Here is a 17,578-nt window from a genome sequence, read left to right as displayed (position 1 = left end):
TCGGCCTGTACGCTTTTGTGCAGTACGTGTCACTTCAGGTTTCCACTTCACAATCACAATGGAAACAGTGGATATAGGGATGTTTAGGAGTGTGGAAATCTCATGTATAGACGTATGGGTTGGGGTTGGGTTGTATGGGGAAGGAGACCAGACAGTGAGGTCATCGGTCTCATCGGATTAGGGAAGGATGTCGGCCGTGCCCTTTCAAAGGAACCATCCCGGCATTTGCCTGGAGCGATTTAGGGAGATCACGGAAAACCTAAATCAGGATGGCCGGACGCGGGATTGAACCGTCGTCCTCCCGAATGCGAGTCCAGTGTCTAACCACTGCGCCACCTCGCTCGGTATATATAGACGTATGACAAAGGTGACACCCAATCACCTAACCACGTTCAAAGTCCGTGAGTTCCGCATAGCGCCCCATGCTGCTCTCTCACGATGTCTAATGACTACAGAGGTCGCTGATATGGAGTACCTGGCAGTAGGTGGCAGCACAATACACCTAATATGAGAAACGTATGTTTCTGGGGGGTGTCCGGATACTCTCGATCAAATAGTCTATGTGCCACAGACTTGAAAATGAAAATAGCTAGTTGAACTTTACATTTGATTAATGTTAAAATTACGTGTGCGGCGAGATCTGATTATTGGTTGTTCATTATTGTACGAGAAAGTTCAGGGTATTTTTACGCCCATGCACTGCAATGAAGTTCACAAATAATGACGTCGAGCTGTCGATAAATACATGTATACACAAAGAACACTGTTCATTTTGGTAATGTTACTTCATTTTTGCAATTATACAGTAACAAATATTTTGATAAGAACTGAGTGACCAAACAACATTGTAAAATACTTTATCTGATTCTTCAGAAAATTCAAACCACATTGCAGTTCAGTATTAGCAGAATCGTTACCACTTCCTGAATAACACGATTTATATTACGACAGGGCACTATGTAGCTGCTTACACGGGCCCCGACAAACGCTGACTGCCTCGTGTCCGCTCTGGCGACGATGCCAGCTCCGGCGACAATGCCTGAAATCAGATTACAAGTGCCGGCACGCTACTTAAATGTTCAAATAATTTTGCTTAGGCTAGGACGACAGTACTTTCAAAACCCTTTAGTAGATTCTGCAGTGTTGTGTGTTGAGCCAGCAGCGCGCCTCATAACGACAGCTGCTCAGAAACGTCGCCCGGAACTGTAATCCCTGCACCATCTTATCCGACAAGTTTTCTAGGTTGCTAGGAGTGGAGGGGGGGGGGGTGTATGGAGGGGGTCTGAGGGCAATGAGCAAAATAAGCGGCTTATGGTCCGTATAAGAAAACATGGAATTCTTGATACCGCAAATAATTTAGCTATGCGCACGTTGTTAATCTATGTCACTCCTTGTACTTTAGACGCTTGTGCGGTCGACTGTTGCGAACACTCTTCCGCAAGTATTGACGCCGGTATTACGCTATCATATTTATTTGTCAAAGTTGGTAAAATATTTATGTCAAAGAAATTTGATAGTGTAATAGGGAACTTTGTCATTCTCGCATTTTGTCAAAGAAATATGGTCAAATCTAGGGCCTCCCCGAAGATTTGTTCATAAAAGTCGTTCGTCTTCTGTTCACTGCAGTGTGAAATGTAGCTGCTTGTAATGCTGGCTTCGCTACAGCTATTTGACGTCTGTAGTGTGTTTGTAAACGTGACTTCGAAGTTTAGGTGGTGTGTTCATTCCACTCTTTTCAATAACCATGCTTTGACTCGGGGTGAGGAAGGTTCCCGATGCACACTATTAATCGTGTGCTAATGGGCAGGTGGGATATGCTGCAGGCGGCTTCATATGCACAATCGCAGCTACAGCCATTCACCTCTATATCTACAAACATAGAGGCAGTTTTTCAGGAAGCCGGAGTAGAGGAGAAGGAACCACTCTAAAATAGAAAAAATTCTTAGCTCTCCATTCTACTATTTTTGAACTCTGGACGCTACAAGTAAAAATAGTGCACCATCTGTTTCGTAATTTTTATTGTTTGTAGTTGTCAGAACACTAATTCTATTAATTAAATTACTAAAAAATAAAAATAGTTTTTATTGCTAATATAGGGTGTGCTGAACATATATTTATCTTCAGATATTCGTCCTTCATTGCTTTATAAATCGCTTTCCAAGTTTCTTGAATTGTTTTGGTTAATGTGCTCTGTGCAAATGGATTGCTGTATTGTAAGCTAGAATAACTCACTCCTGTAGCAAGAAATGGTAGTGGTATGGTGAGTCTGTCTTGTGAATTCCGACATAACGACAGCTGCTCAGAAACGTCGCCCGGAACTGTAATCCCTGCGCCATCTTATCCGACAAGTTTTCTAGGTTGCTGGGAGTGGAGGGGGGGGTGTATGGAGGGGGCTGAGGGCAATGAGCAAAATAAGCGGCTTATGGTCCGTATAAGAGAATTCCGATTTTTAATTGGAGGAGTCACTTTATTGAGCAAATAATGAAATGCAGTCTCATCCATTCGTAAGTAATTTATATAAGACTTGACGTTCTCCACTTGCAGCTCTTGTAAAAAAGTTTGCTGAATGTTTCTAACATCTCGACGTGAAGCCCACGGCTTCACCCAAGTATGTTTCCTTTTTTCCCGCCGCTTCTCTTTCAAATGCACACACAATGCAGTTGTGGTACAAGCAACTGCAGCGCTTAGTAACAAGTTGTTGTTTTCCGCCATCTTCAACTTCAACGAAAAATATGATGGCAGTGTAATACCCCTCTTTAGCGCCATATCAAAGATCTTTGTCAAAGAATTTTGACGAGTATTTGATCATATTTCTTTGACAAAGAAATATGATAGCGCAATACCAGCCTAAATGGTTGCTTGGTTATATGTGGTCAGACACATGCACCTTTAGATTCAAGGATGTTGTTGTACAAGGAGCAGACTACTGAAATTTGACTTCGTGGGGATGCCACCACGGGTAGCGAAATAATAAGACTTTTTCGTCAATAGTTGAGCCCCGGCGAGAAGATTGGCTTCGGTGTTTGGAGTTAACTGTGAACAAGTGTCTAGCGCACACGCATTCGAATTGTGTCCCTGTGTTACAATAAATTACGTCATAACAGAATCCTGTATTCTAAGTTTCACTGCAAGCGTTTTCCTCAGAAAAGACCGCAACGAACACCAGAAGCTACTACAACTTAATCACTGTATTCTGCATGATTGTCTTCATACGACAATGGAGCCGCCACACGATTGTCGCTTGTGCGAGAAGTGACTCATGATGCTTTTTAGGATGTTTTTCGCCACACAGATTAACCTACAATATATGTGAAACACACAAGAGCCGTTCTTCCGTATCATTCTCATGACTGCAACAGTGGACCATGTGCGCTTGAACAATTCGCAACATTTGATCTCCTCATTGGCTTTGGTAATGAGTTTCATCTGTCTTCCCAACAAAAAGACAATTTTACTGGTCCATCTCATCAGTGCCCGATCCAACTGAATCCATTCGTAACCTAACGTGGTACCCAGTCGGCTGAGCTCTACGAGGAGAGGTTTGCGATCTACATCACGTATGGTTAAGGGACCTCGATCTGTTGTCGCCCTCCGGCCACATTGTAACACGCCCGGGGGTACAAATGGGTGGGATCCTTTTACACTGGTTGTCGTATCGTGATCCGTTCCTTGACCGTGCGCCCTGTCCACACCACGTACCTGGTAATCCCGCGGCGGTCGTACTGTTCTGCTCCACACTGCTGCTGGCTTGCCTGAAATTATCTATAGAAATATGCAAGCGGGTTTAGGGGAGCCACTCAACGTTAAAACACAACACTGTCCTATGTCTGGTATGAACATCTACACTCCTGGAAATTGAAATAAGAACACCGTGAATTCATTGTCCCAGGAAGGGGAAACTTTATTGACACATTCCTGGGGTCAGATACATCACATGATCACACTGACAGAACCACAGGCACATAGACACAGGCAACAGAGCATGCACAATGTCGGCACTAGTACAGTGTATATCCACCTTTCGCAGCAATGCAGGCTGCTATTCTCCCATGGAGACGATCGTAGAGATGCTGGATGTAGTCCTGTGGAACGGCTTGCCATGCCATTTCCACCTGGCGCCTCAGTTGGACCAGCGTTCGTGCTGGACGTGCAGACCGCGTGAGACGACGCTTCATCCAGTCCCAAACATGCTCAATGGGGGACAGATCCGGAGATCTTGCTGGCCAGGGTAGTTGACGTACACCTTCTAGAGCACGTTGGGTGGCACGGGATACATGCGGACGTGCATTGTCCTGTTGGAACAGCAAGTTCCCTTGCCGGTCTAGGAATGGTAGAACGATGGGTTCGATGATGGTTTGGATGTACCGTGCACTATTCAGTGTCCCCTCGACGATCACCAGTGGTGTACAGCCAGTGTAGGAGATCGCTCCCCACACCATGATGCCGGGTGTTGGCCCTGTGTGCCTCGGCAGTATGCAGTCCTGATTGTGGCGCTCACCTGCACGGCGCCAAACACGCATACGACCATCATTGGCACCAAGGCAGAAGCGACTCTCATCGCTGAAGACGACACGTCTCCATTCGTCCCTCCATTCACGCCTGTCGCGACACCACTGGAGGCGGGCTGCACGATGTTGGGGCGTGAGCGGAAGACGGCCTAACGGTGTGCGGGACTGTAGCCCAGCTTCATGGAGACGGTTGCGAATGGTCCTCGCCGATACCCCAGGAGCAACAGTGTCCCTAATTTGCTGGGAAGTGGCGGTGCGGTCCCCTACGGCACTGCGTAGGATCCTACGGTCTTGGCGTGCATCCGTGCGTCGCTGCGGTCCGGTCCCAGGTTGAGCAATTCGGCGGTACGTCCACCCGGCCTCCCGCATGCCCACTATACGCCCTCGCTCAAAGTCCGTCAACTGCACATACGGTTCACGTCCACGCTGTCGCGGCATGCTACCAGTGTTAAAGACTGCGATGGAGCTCCGTATGCCACGGCAAACTGGCTGACACTGACGGCGGCGGTGCACAAATGCTGCGCAGCTAGCGCCATTCGACGGCCAACACCGCGGTTCCTGGTGTGTCCGCTGTGCCGTGCGTGTGATCATTGCTTGTACAGCCCTCTCGCAGTGTCCGGAGCAAGTATGGTGGGTCTGACACACCGGTGTCAATGTGTTCTTTTTTCCATTTCCAGGAGTGTATATTCTGAGACGATATGGAAACCACAGGTTGCACTGTTCACACTCTAAATCGTAGATTTTTATCCCAATTAACAATCTTGATGATTAACAGTCCAAAATATCATTCGGACGAGCGTACGCGTAACCGACACGACGCAGGTGATTGTTGATGATGCGGAAGCCGAATGATCACACGGAAGTTCTCACGCTCGTCACGCATTAACAGATATTTGGTACCAGTCCTCCTTGACACTAGTAATGATATTTTAACACTGTTCGTAAAGTTAATTTTTTTTGTTCTCAGTTCTCAGTTGTACGAGCGTGCGCGCAACCGTCGCGGCGCGGCTGATAGTTGATAATGCGGAAACGATGATCGAACGCACGTCCTCACGCTCGCTACAAATCACTGGCACTTGACTGCACTCTTTTACGGTAACTAATTTTTACTGATTCACATTGGTTCATTCTGGGAGACCGAAAACGGCGCGGATGATTGATACAGTACGGTACGACACGCAACGAGAGGATACACAAATCTGTTATCAGCAGCACTGCTCATTTTTAAATTACTTCTTACAGCACTTTCCTCTGAACCATTTCCATATTTCATCACTTTACTATAATAGCCCTTGTAGCAACACTTCAATTTCTATACTAGCAATGCCTCTCACATGCGGAGCTACGCACTACAGAACATAACAGTTCCGTGTCCCGCGCTCGACTCCTACAGACGCGGCTGCCCGCAAAGATACTCCACAACTAAGCCAACGATATGACAATACGCTTACAACATGTACTGATGTGTCGGCAGAAGTGCCAACACCGTGTTGTTTGAGGAAGCAGAAATGCACGCTATAAGCTCACGCAGGATGGCGTGAGGTCTGAAACAGGTTACTTAATGAATGCTATAAAGAAAAGTACGTAGCTGCTGGAATACTTAACTTTAATCAACAATTGGTGAACACTGGTCTTGTTACTGTACATGCTTCATTAGATACATAGCAAAGGATAAATGGCGCCTTGCTAGGTCGTAGCAATTGACTTAGCTGAAGGCTATGCTAACTATCGTCTCGGCAAATGAGAGCGTAATTCTCAGTGAACCTTTCCTAGCAACGTCGGCTGTACAATTGGGGCGAGCGCTAGGAAGTCTCTCTAGACCTGCCGTGTGGCGGCGCTCGGTCTGCAATTACTGACAGTGGCGACACGCGGGTCCGACGTATACTAATGGACCGCGGCCGATTTAAAAGCTACCACCTAGCAAGTGTGGTGTCTGGCGGTGACACCACATGTACCACTGCCTCTGCGACAAAGTTTCTGAGGAGCATACGTGTAGCTGAACTTTCACGCTAAAATGCCGCCTTTCCAATTGGAACAGCGAGCAACACGGTTTTATAATAATCGAACATCCTACACAGCCACGGCGCCTTCCAAGTCAGTCGCTCTATTATTAGAGAGCACGCCTACGTGATCAATGATGTCATCCAGACTCCTCCAAGTGAATGTAAATTCGACGCCGCCAAAGCAGCATACCTTCACTGGATCGTCAAGGCTCCAAAGCAACAGTTACGCTACGTAGCTTACAATGAACGATTGGACAATAGGACGCCAGACCAGCTATGAAGGTGCCTCCGTATAATAAACAAACACACTACGGACATTATGGCTCGTCGAGCTACTGCAGCAGATACAAATGGCGATGATTTCGCACGGAAGTGAAACGTTGGAGTGCAAATAAATTCTTCCTGACAGACTTTTGTTATTTGCCAATAGCAGCAATACTCAAACGTCCTGGACAACAATTCCTGAAGCACGGCACCAGCTGCAACCGTGGCTGTTCCCTACACCCATGAGCGTGAAGTCACCAGTACCCGCGGCGAGGGCGGTGGCACCGAGCCATCCACTGCCGTCAACACATGAGGGCAGGCGGGATGCCGCGATCTCACGTCTGCTGGTTCCACATTCACTTCGGCGACAAAGCGCGTAACTGTTCTATGTCGTGCGGTCGCCCAAACTCAAAATGCAGTCTGCAATAGGCTCTCCGGATCGCCGCAACAATCTACTCTTAAAAAGCTTGGGCCAAATCAATTTTGCCCAAGACAGTGACAGTGGCCGACTCGTTGTTCAAAATGTGTGTGAAATCATATGGGACTTAACTGCTAAGGTCATCATTTCCTAAGCTTACACACTACTTAACCTAAATTATCCTAAGGACTAACACACCCATGCCCGAGGGAGGACTCGAACCTCCGCCAGGACCAGCCGCACAGTCCATGACTGCAGCGCCTGAGACTTCTCGGCTAATCCTGCGCAGCCGACTCGTTGTACTGAACCACTTAACTATTAGGGTTGGAACTTCAATAGTGGCAATACTGTTGTGGACACACTATGCCATGGAATCTACTATTGTCACTGATAGCACACGTTTTTGACATACCTATCTTACCTCCAAGCAAATGGACTCGCCCGTCCCACGTCACCAGCGTGCACACAGTCGAGGGAAACACAGTCACTCGTGAGCGAGCGGTTTAACGTAGCGGTGTCACTACGTTTTCGAAACAGGAACAACGGAGTTGGCTCAAGTTGAATGTGCCAGAGGTCGTACAGCACGACAAAGTCATCAAGGTCTTCAAGAGGTGTGCGGGGAATCGGTATTGCCATACAGAACTGTGGCACGTTGGGTAAAAGCCTTCAACGAAGGTCTGTAAACTGTGGCAGACATGCATCGGGCAGGTCGTCCTACGTCTCTGAAGAAGAAGTGCATGCTGTTGCCGTGTTAGTGGACAGTGATCGACGCCATACGATTCGTGAGGTCGCCCACGAAACCGGATTAGCGCATACGACGGTGCTTCGCATCTTGAAGGAACGCCTGGGCATGCGACAAATTGCATCACGATGGGTTCCGCACGAATTGACGGAAATGCAGAAGTGGATGCATTATGACGCTGCTCAGACGCACTTGGAGCGCGAAGGAGACGCTTTCTTGCGGCTTATCGTAACACTGGAGCCAAAACTGAAACACCATTCCAACGAATAGCGTCATTATGGGTCGCCGCGAAAGTCGAGTGTGCGTCGGAGCCCCAGTATGGTGAAACTTATGGTGATTCTCGTCTACGACTGTGATGATGTTATCCTAACGCATTACGTTCCTCCACGGCAGACGGTCACTGCACAGTATTATTGTTCGTTTTTGGAGCACCACCTGCGACCAGCTTTGCGAAAGAAGCGGCGACAGTTTCTGCACAACCCACCCATCACTTTTCACGACAATGCGCAGGCGCATACAGCGCAAGCTGTGGGTGCTCTGTTCGGTCGATGGGACTGGGAAGTACTGTACCATCCACCATACTCCCCGGTCTTAAGTCCTTGTGACTTTGATTTGATTCCGAAGATGAAGGAACCACTTCGTGGCATTCGCTTCAGAACTGTTCCAGAGATTCGACAGGCAGTAGACCGCTCCATTCTCACCATCAACAGATCAGGCTCTGCTAACGGTATGCTACGCCTTCCACATCGCTGGCAGCGGGTTCTGTACAGCGCTGGTGACTACTTTGAAGGACAGTAACAGGTGCATATATGTAACTCTTTTGTATCGGTTGTGAATAAATAGTTGCCACTATTAAAGTTCCAACCCTCGTAACAATACTTTCTGATCGACATCAGCTCGGAAACAAGCACTGTCGGCAGCAAGAACCTGCTAACATAACTTCCTACATCGACCGTTCAACTAGAGCCACAAACGACTCTCGATTCGAACTCGGCCGGCCGCTGTGGCCGAGCGGTTCTAGGTGCTTCAGTCTGGAACCGCGCTGCTGCTGCGGTTGCAGGTTCGAATCCTGCCTCGAGGATGGATGTGTGTGATGTCCTTAGGTTAGTTAGGTTTAAGTAGTTCTAAGTCTAGGGGACTGATGACCTCCGATGTAAAGTCCCATAGTGCTCAGAGGCATTTGAACCACTCGAACTTGACGGTACTGTCAGGCATACCATAGACGTTGGTCTCAGCGAAAAATTTTCATGGCAGTTTTTGATCACAGATATTCACGAACTAATCTTAGCCGCGCATTTATTCCGTTACTTTCTCCTCTCCCCAAATTAGACGTGGGGAATCGTACAGTAAAGGAATAGTGGAGAAACAGTACATGGCGTCACTGGTAATCTGCTACTTTATGCACAAACAGCTTCAGAGGACACCAATCCGCAAGCTCCTTCTACGTGCTCCATACACCAGAAGTGGGTACAACTCCTCAACAACTATCAGATATTGGAATCAGGCCGCGTGAAGTGGCCGCGCGGTTTGAGGCGCCATGTGACGGACTGCGCTGCCCTACCCGCCGGAGGTTCGAGCCCTCCCTCGGGCACTCGGGCATGGGTGTGTGTGTTGTTCTTAGCATAAGTTAGTTTAAGTAGTGTGTAAGACAAGGGACCGATGACCCCAGCAGTTTGGTCCCTTAGAATTTCACACACATTTGAACATTTTAGAATCAGAGATGCAGGGGGACTCGGCCGACTTCCTTCCCCATGCTTCCCCAATCCGATAGGAGGGATGACCTCGCTGTTTGGTCCCTACCCAAAATCAATCAACTATCCAAACAAGACAGTGATCATAACACCATTCAGACCCTATGAAGTTTTGTTTACGCCTTATGGTTTGAAAAGTGCAGCTCAAGTGTGGCAACACTTCATTGTCAATGTCATCTTCAAATTTCTCTTCTGTTATGTATAACTAGACGGTATTTTGGCCTTATATCTTCTCCGCATGAACATGAGTAGTATATTACCCTCACTTCTGAGACTCTTGAACATTTTGGTGTGATAACAAACAATGACGAGTGTCAGCTAAGGTAACTGGAAGTAATGTTTCTGGGACACACTGTTAGTTCGTAAAGAGATTTGCTCTACGATTCAGTGCACAGAACTAATCTGTCAGTTTATACCTAGGAATTGTCACGAACTTGCACTGGGCTGTGCCAGAAAAATTTCTTATAGGAGCAGGTATATAAGCGTTATCCGGCGACCTTATTGAGGTAAGAATTTTCAATTTATTCAGAATGAATTTTCAGGGCCATGACGTAGCACTACTGACGTCCAAAATTTACCAGTATAATTTCACAGTCAGTTAATTATTCAAAGGTTATGTAAGTGAGCCACAATTTTATTGAAAGATTAGTCACGTTATTATTGTGAGGTTACGAAATTTACTGTTGGGGGGTTACACTTTTTGTTGGGAGGTTACAAGTCTCTTCATAATTTTTAACTGACCAAATAATTAAAACCCTTGACTTGTTCTAATACGTTATCCATGATCACAATTTTCGCACAAACAGCATACTTACCTTTGAAGGCCATTGTTTTTCTCTTACTTACGGGAATTTTAAAATTATAATACCGAATAACTTTCGTAGCGTATCTTCTGCTTTTTACAGCAAGTCTTCAGATTTACTTAAGAGAAACTGATCATCAGCAAATCACATTGTCTTAATCATAGAATTTGATGCAATACAAATGTTCTGTTAATTGTATACATCCACTCTCTAACCAAATACTCTACATAAGTTGTAAACAGTATAGCAGACAAGGCACGAACCTGCCTTAAACTAAATTCTACTATACTTTCCGTTTCCGACATGCAGGTTGACTGTTGTGTCTTTACACACTGTGTGATCAAAAGTATCCGGACACACCACAAAAACATACATTTTTTCATATTTAGTGCATTGTGCTGCCATCTACTGGCAGGTACTCCATATCAGTGATATCAGTACTCATTAGACGTCGAGAGAGAGCAGAAGGTGGCACTCTGTGGAAGTCGCGGACATCGAACGTGGCCAGGTGATTGGGTGTCACTTGTGTCATACGTCTGTACATGAGATTTCCACACTCCTAAACATCCCTTCGTCCACTCTTTCCGATGTGATAGTGAAGTGGAAACGTGAAGGGGCACGTACAGCACAAAAGCATACAGGCCAACCTCGTCTGTTGACTGAGAGAAACCGCCGACAGTTGAAGATGATTATAATGTGTAACACGCAGACATTTATCCAGATGTTACTTCTGAAATTTTCCCGGCGTATTTCTTCTTCTAATAATTTCCGGGTATGCAACCGGATCCCGTCGACATTCTGCCACGATATTTCGGCCCAGAGACGTCCGGCCATCATCAGGTGAGTACACAACTACTGAAGAGCCCAGGTGCAGTCGCGGTATTTATGCCGAGTCTCGCGCATGCGAAATGTACTGGCATCCTACAGCGCATGCGTCAGGTGTTGACATGCGCAGCATAGCCGAGTTGTACGTGCTGCCCTCGATGGTGAAAATAAAGGTTCATCTAGTCATTGAGTATCGAATGACACTGTCGATTCCACTGTGATTGTATAATTTTAATAACAGGATTCCAATTTTTATCCAGCTGAAAGCCGTTGTCACGATTTATAAGATTATTGGCAAGACGTATTTCCACTGATTCCTTGATTACGGAATCCCAAAAACCGGAAACCGGGGCTAAAATTTTTGTTCCATTGTATTCCATGGAATGTCCCAGTGAAATACAGTGCTCTGCTACTGCCGATTTTGACGGTTGCCGCAGACGGGTGTATCTTTCGCGTTCTATACATCGTTCATGGACAGTTCTTGTCGTCTGGCCAATATATGCAGAGCCACATTCACAGGGAATTTTGTAGACGCCTGCTTTCTTCAGTTGTAAATCGTCTTTAACGGATCCAACCAGGGCTCGGTTCTTTGCTGGTGGACGGAAGATAACCTTTATTTTATTTTTCTTCAGTAATCGGCCGGGAATGTGTCGTCGAAAATAGGCCGATTACTGAAGAAAAATAAAATAAAGGTTATCTTCCGTCCACCAGCAAAGAACCGAGCCCTGGTTGGATCCGTTAAAGACGATTTACAACTGAAGAAAGCAGGCGTCTACAAAATTCCCTGTGAATGTGGCTCTGCATATATTGGCCAGACGACAAGAACTGTCCATGAACGATGTATAGAACGCGAAAGATACACCCGTCTGCGGCAACCGTCAAAATCGGCAGTAGCAGAGCACTGTATTTCACTGGGACATTCCATGGAATACAATGGAACAAAAATTTTAGCCCCGGTTTCCGGTTTTTGGGATTCCGTAATCAAGGAATCAGTGGAAATACGTCTTGCCAATAATCTTATAAATCGTGACAACGGCTTTCAGCTGGATAAAAATTGGAATCCTGTTATTAAAATTATACAATCACAGTGGAATCGACAGTGTCATTCGATACTCAATGACTAGATGAACCTTTATTTTCACCATCGAGGGCAGCACGTACAACTCGGCTATGCTGCGCATGTCAACACCTGACGCATGCGCTGTAGGATGCCAGTACATTTCGCATGCGCGAGACTCGGCATAAATACCGCGACTGCACCTGGGCTCTTCAGTAGTTGTGTACTCACCTGATGATGGCCGGACGTCTCTGGGCCGAAATATCGTGGCAGAATGTCGACGGGATCCGGCTGCATACCCGGAAATTATTTATCCAGATCATCACACAGGAATTCCAAACAGCATCAGGATCCACTGCAAGTACTACGGCAGTTAGTGGCAATTGTCCGCATCTCCTAACAGCTAGTGGTCAATTCTTATATTACCTAGAAGTGTCTCTGTACTACTGATTAGACAGTGTGCCTGGAGAAGACAAGTAAGATCTGCCCCATACTCTTTTCATATACTTCAAGAGAACTTAAAATCAGACGGCTGCAGAGATAAAATTTCTCAGCTAAGCGCCCACTCGACATTAAATAATATATTACGATAAAAATTAGCCGGCCGCGGTGGCCGTGCGGTTCTGGCGCTGCAGTCCGGAACCGCGGGACTGCTACGGTCGCAGGTTCGAATCCTGCCTCGGGCATGGGTGTGTGTGATGTCCTTAGGTTAGTTAGGTTTAAGTAGTTCTAAGTTCTAGGGGACTTATGACCTAAGATGTTGAGTCCCATAGTGCTCAGAGCCATTTGAACCATTTTTGATAAAAATTAAGTCGAAAACGTTACGTAAAACCACAAAGCTGAACGGATGGCCCACCCAGGGGAGAAATGATACACTACACTTGTCAAAGTACAAATTTTCGCGTAAAGAGATGTGATGAAGAATGTAACATAGGACACACAGAGCAGTGCTGCGGAAATTAATATAGTTCTCTTTTGACGTAGTTAAGCTGAAAAATTTTGTACGAGCTTAATAAAGTTCGCAGTTTCTCTTAGTATAGCTAGCGATGTGTTCACCAGATTCGTCTGATGTCCAACATAAAGGTAGCATGGAGCGTAACGTCTGCTACAAACAGTAATGGCTATATCCAGGTAGCATGTTTGCACTTTGCAACAGTCTGGTCGCTGGAATAATATCGTTACAACAATAATAGCCGTTCAACACCATGAAAAATCAATTAACAATCATTTACTAAAATAATATGGGCACAAAAATACTTAACTGAAGTTTGATAAGGAGTTGTGGCACAGAAGTAAAAGTTCCGCACACAGGTCTAACTTACCTCATTGAACGCCGGTCCCCGGCACGAATCCGCCCGGCTGATTTGCGTCGAGATCCGATGAGCCGGCCAGTCTGTGGATGGTTTTTAGGCGGTTTTCCATCTGCCTCGGCTAATGCGGGCTGGTTCCCCTTATTCCGTCTCAGCGACACTATGTCGGCGATTGCTGCGCAAACAAGTTCTCCACGTACGTGTACACCGCCATTATTCTACCACGCAAACAAGAGTTACACTCGTCTGGTGTGAGACGTTCCCTGGGGTGTCCACCGAGGCCCGAACCGCACAATAACCCAGGGTTCGGTGTGGGGCGGCGGAGGGGTGAAGTGGACTGCGGTAGTCGTCGTGGGGTTGCGGACCACTGCGGCTGCGGCGGGGACGGAGCCTCTTCGTCGTTTCTAGGTCCCCGGTTAACATAACATAACACACTTCATTGATCGATGACTAACTAACTAATTTAATGGTACTTCAGTCTGGACTAATGTCGGTGACAGTTACTAAGGACTGGCACAGATAATGATAAACTCTTCGACAATCAGCGCTGATTGCGGCAGCGTGACGGTACTTGATGATACCGATTGTGACTCAGTGACAACGGCAATTGGCGGTAACTGGCCGAGTGAAGCTGCCCGGCCGAAAGAACAGTGGTCAGCGGAAGAACGTTCATCTGCGAACTATTTGCGGATGGAGGAATAGTCCCTGGTATCAGCACACTCTGTTATGTCAGGCCTACGTATCGACGGATGGATCAGACTTTTTGTAATTCGTGTGGCGGAAGCATGATAAGGCTCCCGTTATATGCGCCATATGTGTGGCGACTGATCGGATGTGGCGTCACGTTGGAGACAGCATGGCGTGTGGCGCCGTCTCTGCGTTTCGCTCTATACCGCACCAGGTGGTGGACGCAGCAGTCAGAAACCGCTTAATTAACAAACACTCTTTGGAGCAGATAAATCGCTATAGACAGCCGGTCGTGTCGAAAAATAAAATCTATTCTCAGTGCCGTTTGGTGGCACATGTTGCGTCTCCAGCTGTAATCGGGATAACAGGATTAGAGTCGATTGTGCAGTCTTTCAACTTGCTCCAAAGGGTCATCTAACAAGTGGAGGTTCCCAGTGTGCGATCGACTTTTTAAAGCTATCTACATGGTGATATAGGCTAAGATCCCAGGTACCACACACAGCAGCAATTCACCCTGGTGGGTTCTCGTTTGCGAATAATTGAAAAAATTCGGAGTTTTGTGTGATACTTAATGGTGTTAAAAAAGTTGATTGTATAGGCTCGCTGCGTGTTACAATTTTAGGGTAACAGCTTCTCATGCAGGAGGTTGTGGGTTCGAATCTCGCCAGGTGCAGAAAGCTTTGTTATTATTTTTAGATCTTTATCGAAATTACTTCGATCATAATTTTTATTCAATTAATGGATTAAATGTAATGTTTAATTTCTATTTCTTTGTCACATCATTTTAATCCCCGTATGAACTTTTTTATCTGTTTCATTTCTTTTTAATGTCATTGTTTTTCCAATCGCAATTTTTGTGAATATGAGTTAGTTATATTTATCTATTACAATATTCAAATATTTGGAAATTCCGATCAGTTAAAAAAACAAAAGACGAATAACCTATTTATATTTATGCAGCGGTGTGAAAAATGTATTTTTGATACGAGATGTGCAATTTTTTTGCACTTAAGCGTCATACAATCATCTGAAGCATATTTAAAACATAACCTAAATACCTATTGTATTATGGACGAAATAACGCAGATGAAAATTTAAATGAACGATAGGTTTGTAAGTAAAACGAAATACAAGCAAAATGGGAAACAGCTATTATGAACGCCATAATGTGGACGAAAAAACAGGGTGAGAAAACAAAGGAAATTAAATCGAAATAACACATAAAATTCATTAAAAACACACGAGCAAAGATGAAATGAAATGATCGTATGGCATTTACTGGCCGGGATATTCCCTTCGGGGTCCGGCCGCTGTATTGGAAGTCTTTTTAGTTGATGCCACTTCGGCGACTTGCGTGTCTATGGTGATGAAGATGATGACGGACATACAGCACCCAAGCCCCTGCCGGGAATCGAACCCGGGCCCCCTTGCATGGTAGGCGGTAACGCTACCGCTGGGCTACGGAGGCGGACATGAACAAAGATATCAAGTGGAGAATGAATGATAGGAATAAAAATGAGAGCAAATGAAGAAATTGATCCCCCCTGCGGGTCCGGGGTAAGAATAGGCCCGAGGTATTCCTGCCTGTCGTAAGAGGCGACTAAAAGGAGTTTCAACCGTTTCGGCCTTCCATGTGATGGTCCCCCTTGGGGTTTGACCTCCCTTTTTCAAAATTCTACAGAAGTACGAGCCTTTTGGGGAAGGACGCCTTACGTGGTGTATCACTGGTCCTCTGTGCACTAAGACCTTGGCACTCAGCATTGTAACGGCGTTGTAACCATACCCACTATTCCTCAAATTGGGCCTAAACGCCTGATGGGTTGTACAAGTTACGCCCATAGTGCGTCCCCATCTGCACCTACGATCATGATGGACTTTCCATGGCACCCGAAATCCAGCACGGTAGCCAGCACGTTGTGGTGGGGTCGTCATGTACCCTCTAGGTTGTAGCCCCCTGAAAACACAGGGATCGTACTGCCGATACCTGAGGTGCACCCTCCCCACGTCGGCCAAGGAGTAGATGCCCGTCTCCTTGGGGCATCAGGACTCCCGGCAACGGTCATCCTGCCAGGTTGCCCTTGCTGAGGCTGGGTGGCGCCCGTGAGGAGTGCCCCTGGTCGGAGTGGGTGGTATCGGGGCGGACGTTTCGCAGATGAAACGTCAACATGTATCAGGTCGCTCTGCGGCCGAGTCTTTTTAAAAAGAAAGGTACTGTCTCTGGTTCTGGTTCTCCTGCCCTTTCCCCCTTGGCCACTCCCTGGGAGGAAGGACAGGCCCGCCGGCTTGGGGCGAAGTGCTTCCCCCGCTATTTGGTCTGTTCTCGGACCGATGGGGGGACGTTCGCCACCTTCAAGCCCATGTTCTTTGTTCAGCACATCGAGGACATCTTCGGGGAAATCGAGGCTCTCAGTAAAATGCGTTCGGGGTCCGTTCTTATAAAGACCACCTCCGCCACACAGTCGGCGGCGCTCTAGGCGTGCGACCGACTAGGGGACATCCCAGTGTCCATTGTCCCGCATCTGGCACTGAATATGACACAGGGGGTTATTTTTCATCGGGACCTCCTGCTGCAATCTGATGAGGAGCTCAGGGCCAACCTGGAGCGCCGAGGCGTGCATTTCGTCCGGCGAGTCCAGCGCGGCCCCAAATACCGTCGCATCGACACCAGGGCCTTTATCCTCGCCTTTGAGGGGGACGTTCTCCCGGAGAAGGTAAAAGTGATGTGCTACCGGTGCGACATGCGACCTTACGTCCCACCTCCTATGCACTGCTTTCGGTGTTTACGCTTTGGGCACATGTTGTCACGGTGTGAAGCTGAGCCCCTTTGTGGCGATTGTGGACGTCCTCTTCATGAGGAACATACATGCACCCCACCACCTCGGTGCGTTAATTGTCCTGGCATCCACTCGCCTAGATCTTTAGACTGCCCTGCGTATCAGAAGGAGAAGAAGATACAAGAACTCAAAACTTTAGATCGTCTCTCTTATTCTGAGGCCAGGAAGAAGTATGACCGCCTCCATCCCGTGACGTTGACAACTTCGTTTGCCTCAGTCGTGTCCACTCCTTCCACAGTATCCTCACCCCTATCCTGTCTTCCCTCCACCTCCTCCCCCCATCTGGGGTCTATGCCTCCGCCTCCCAAATCCCTCCCTTCCAAATCCTCCTCCCCCGCGGCTCCCGCCCCCTCTGCCCCAGGGGCCACCCTTCCTC

This window comes from Schistocerca nitens, chromosome 8, assembly GCF_023898315.1.
Source record: "Schistocerca nitens isolate TAMUIC-IGC-003100 chromosome 8, iqSchNite1.1, whole genome shotgun sequence".
NCBI lineage: Eukaryota > Metazoa > Arthropoda > Insecta > Orthoptera > Acrididae > Schistocerca > Schistocerca nitens.
The sequence above is the reverse complement of the archived record's forward strand: the minus strand, read 5'-3'. Positions refer to the sequence as shown.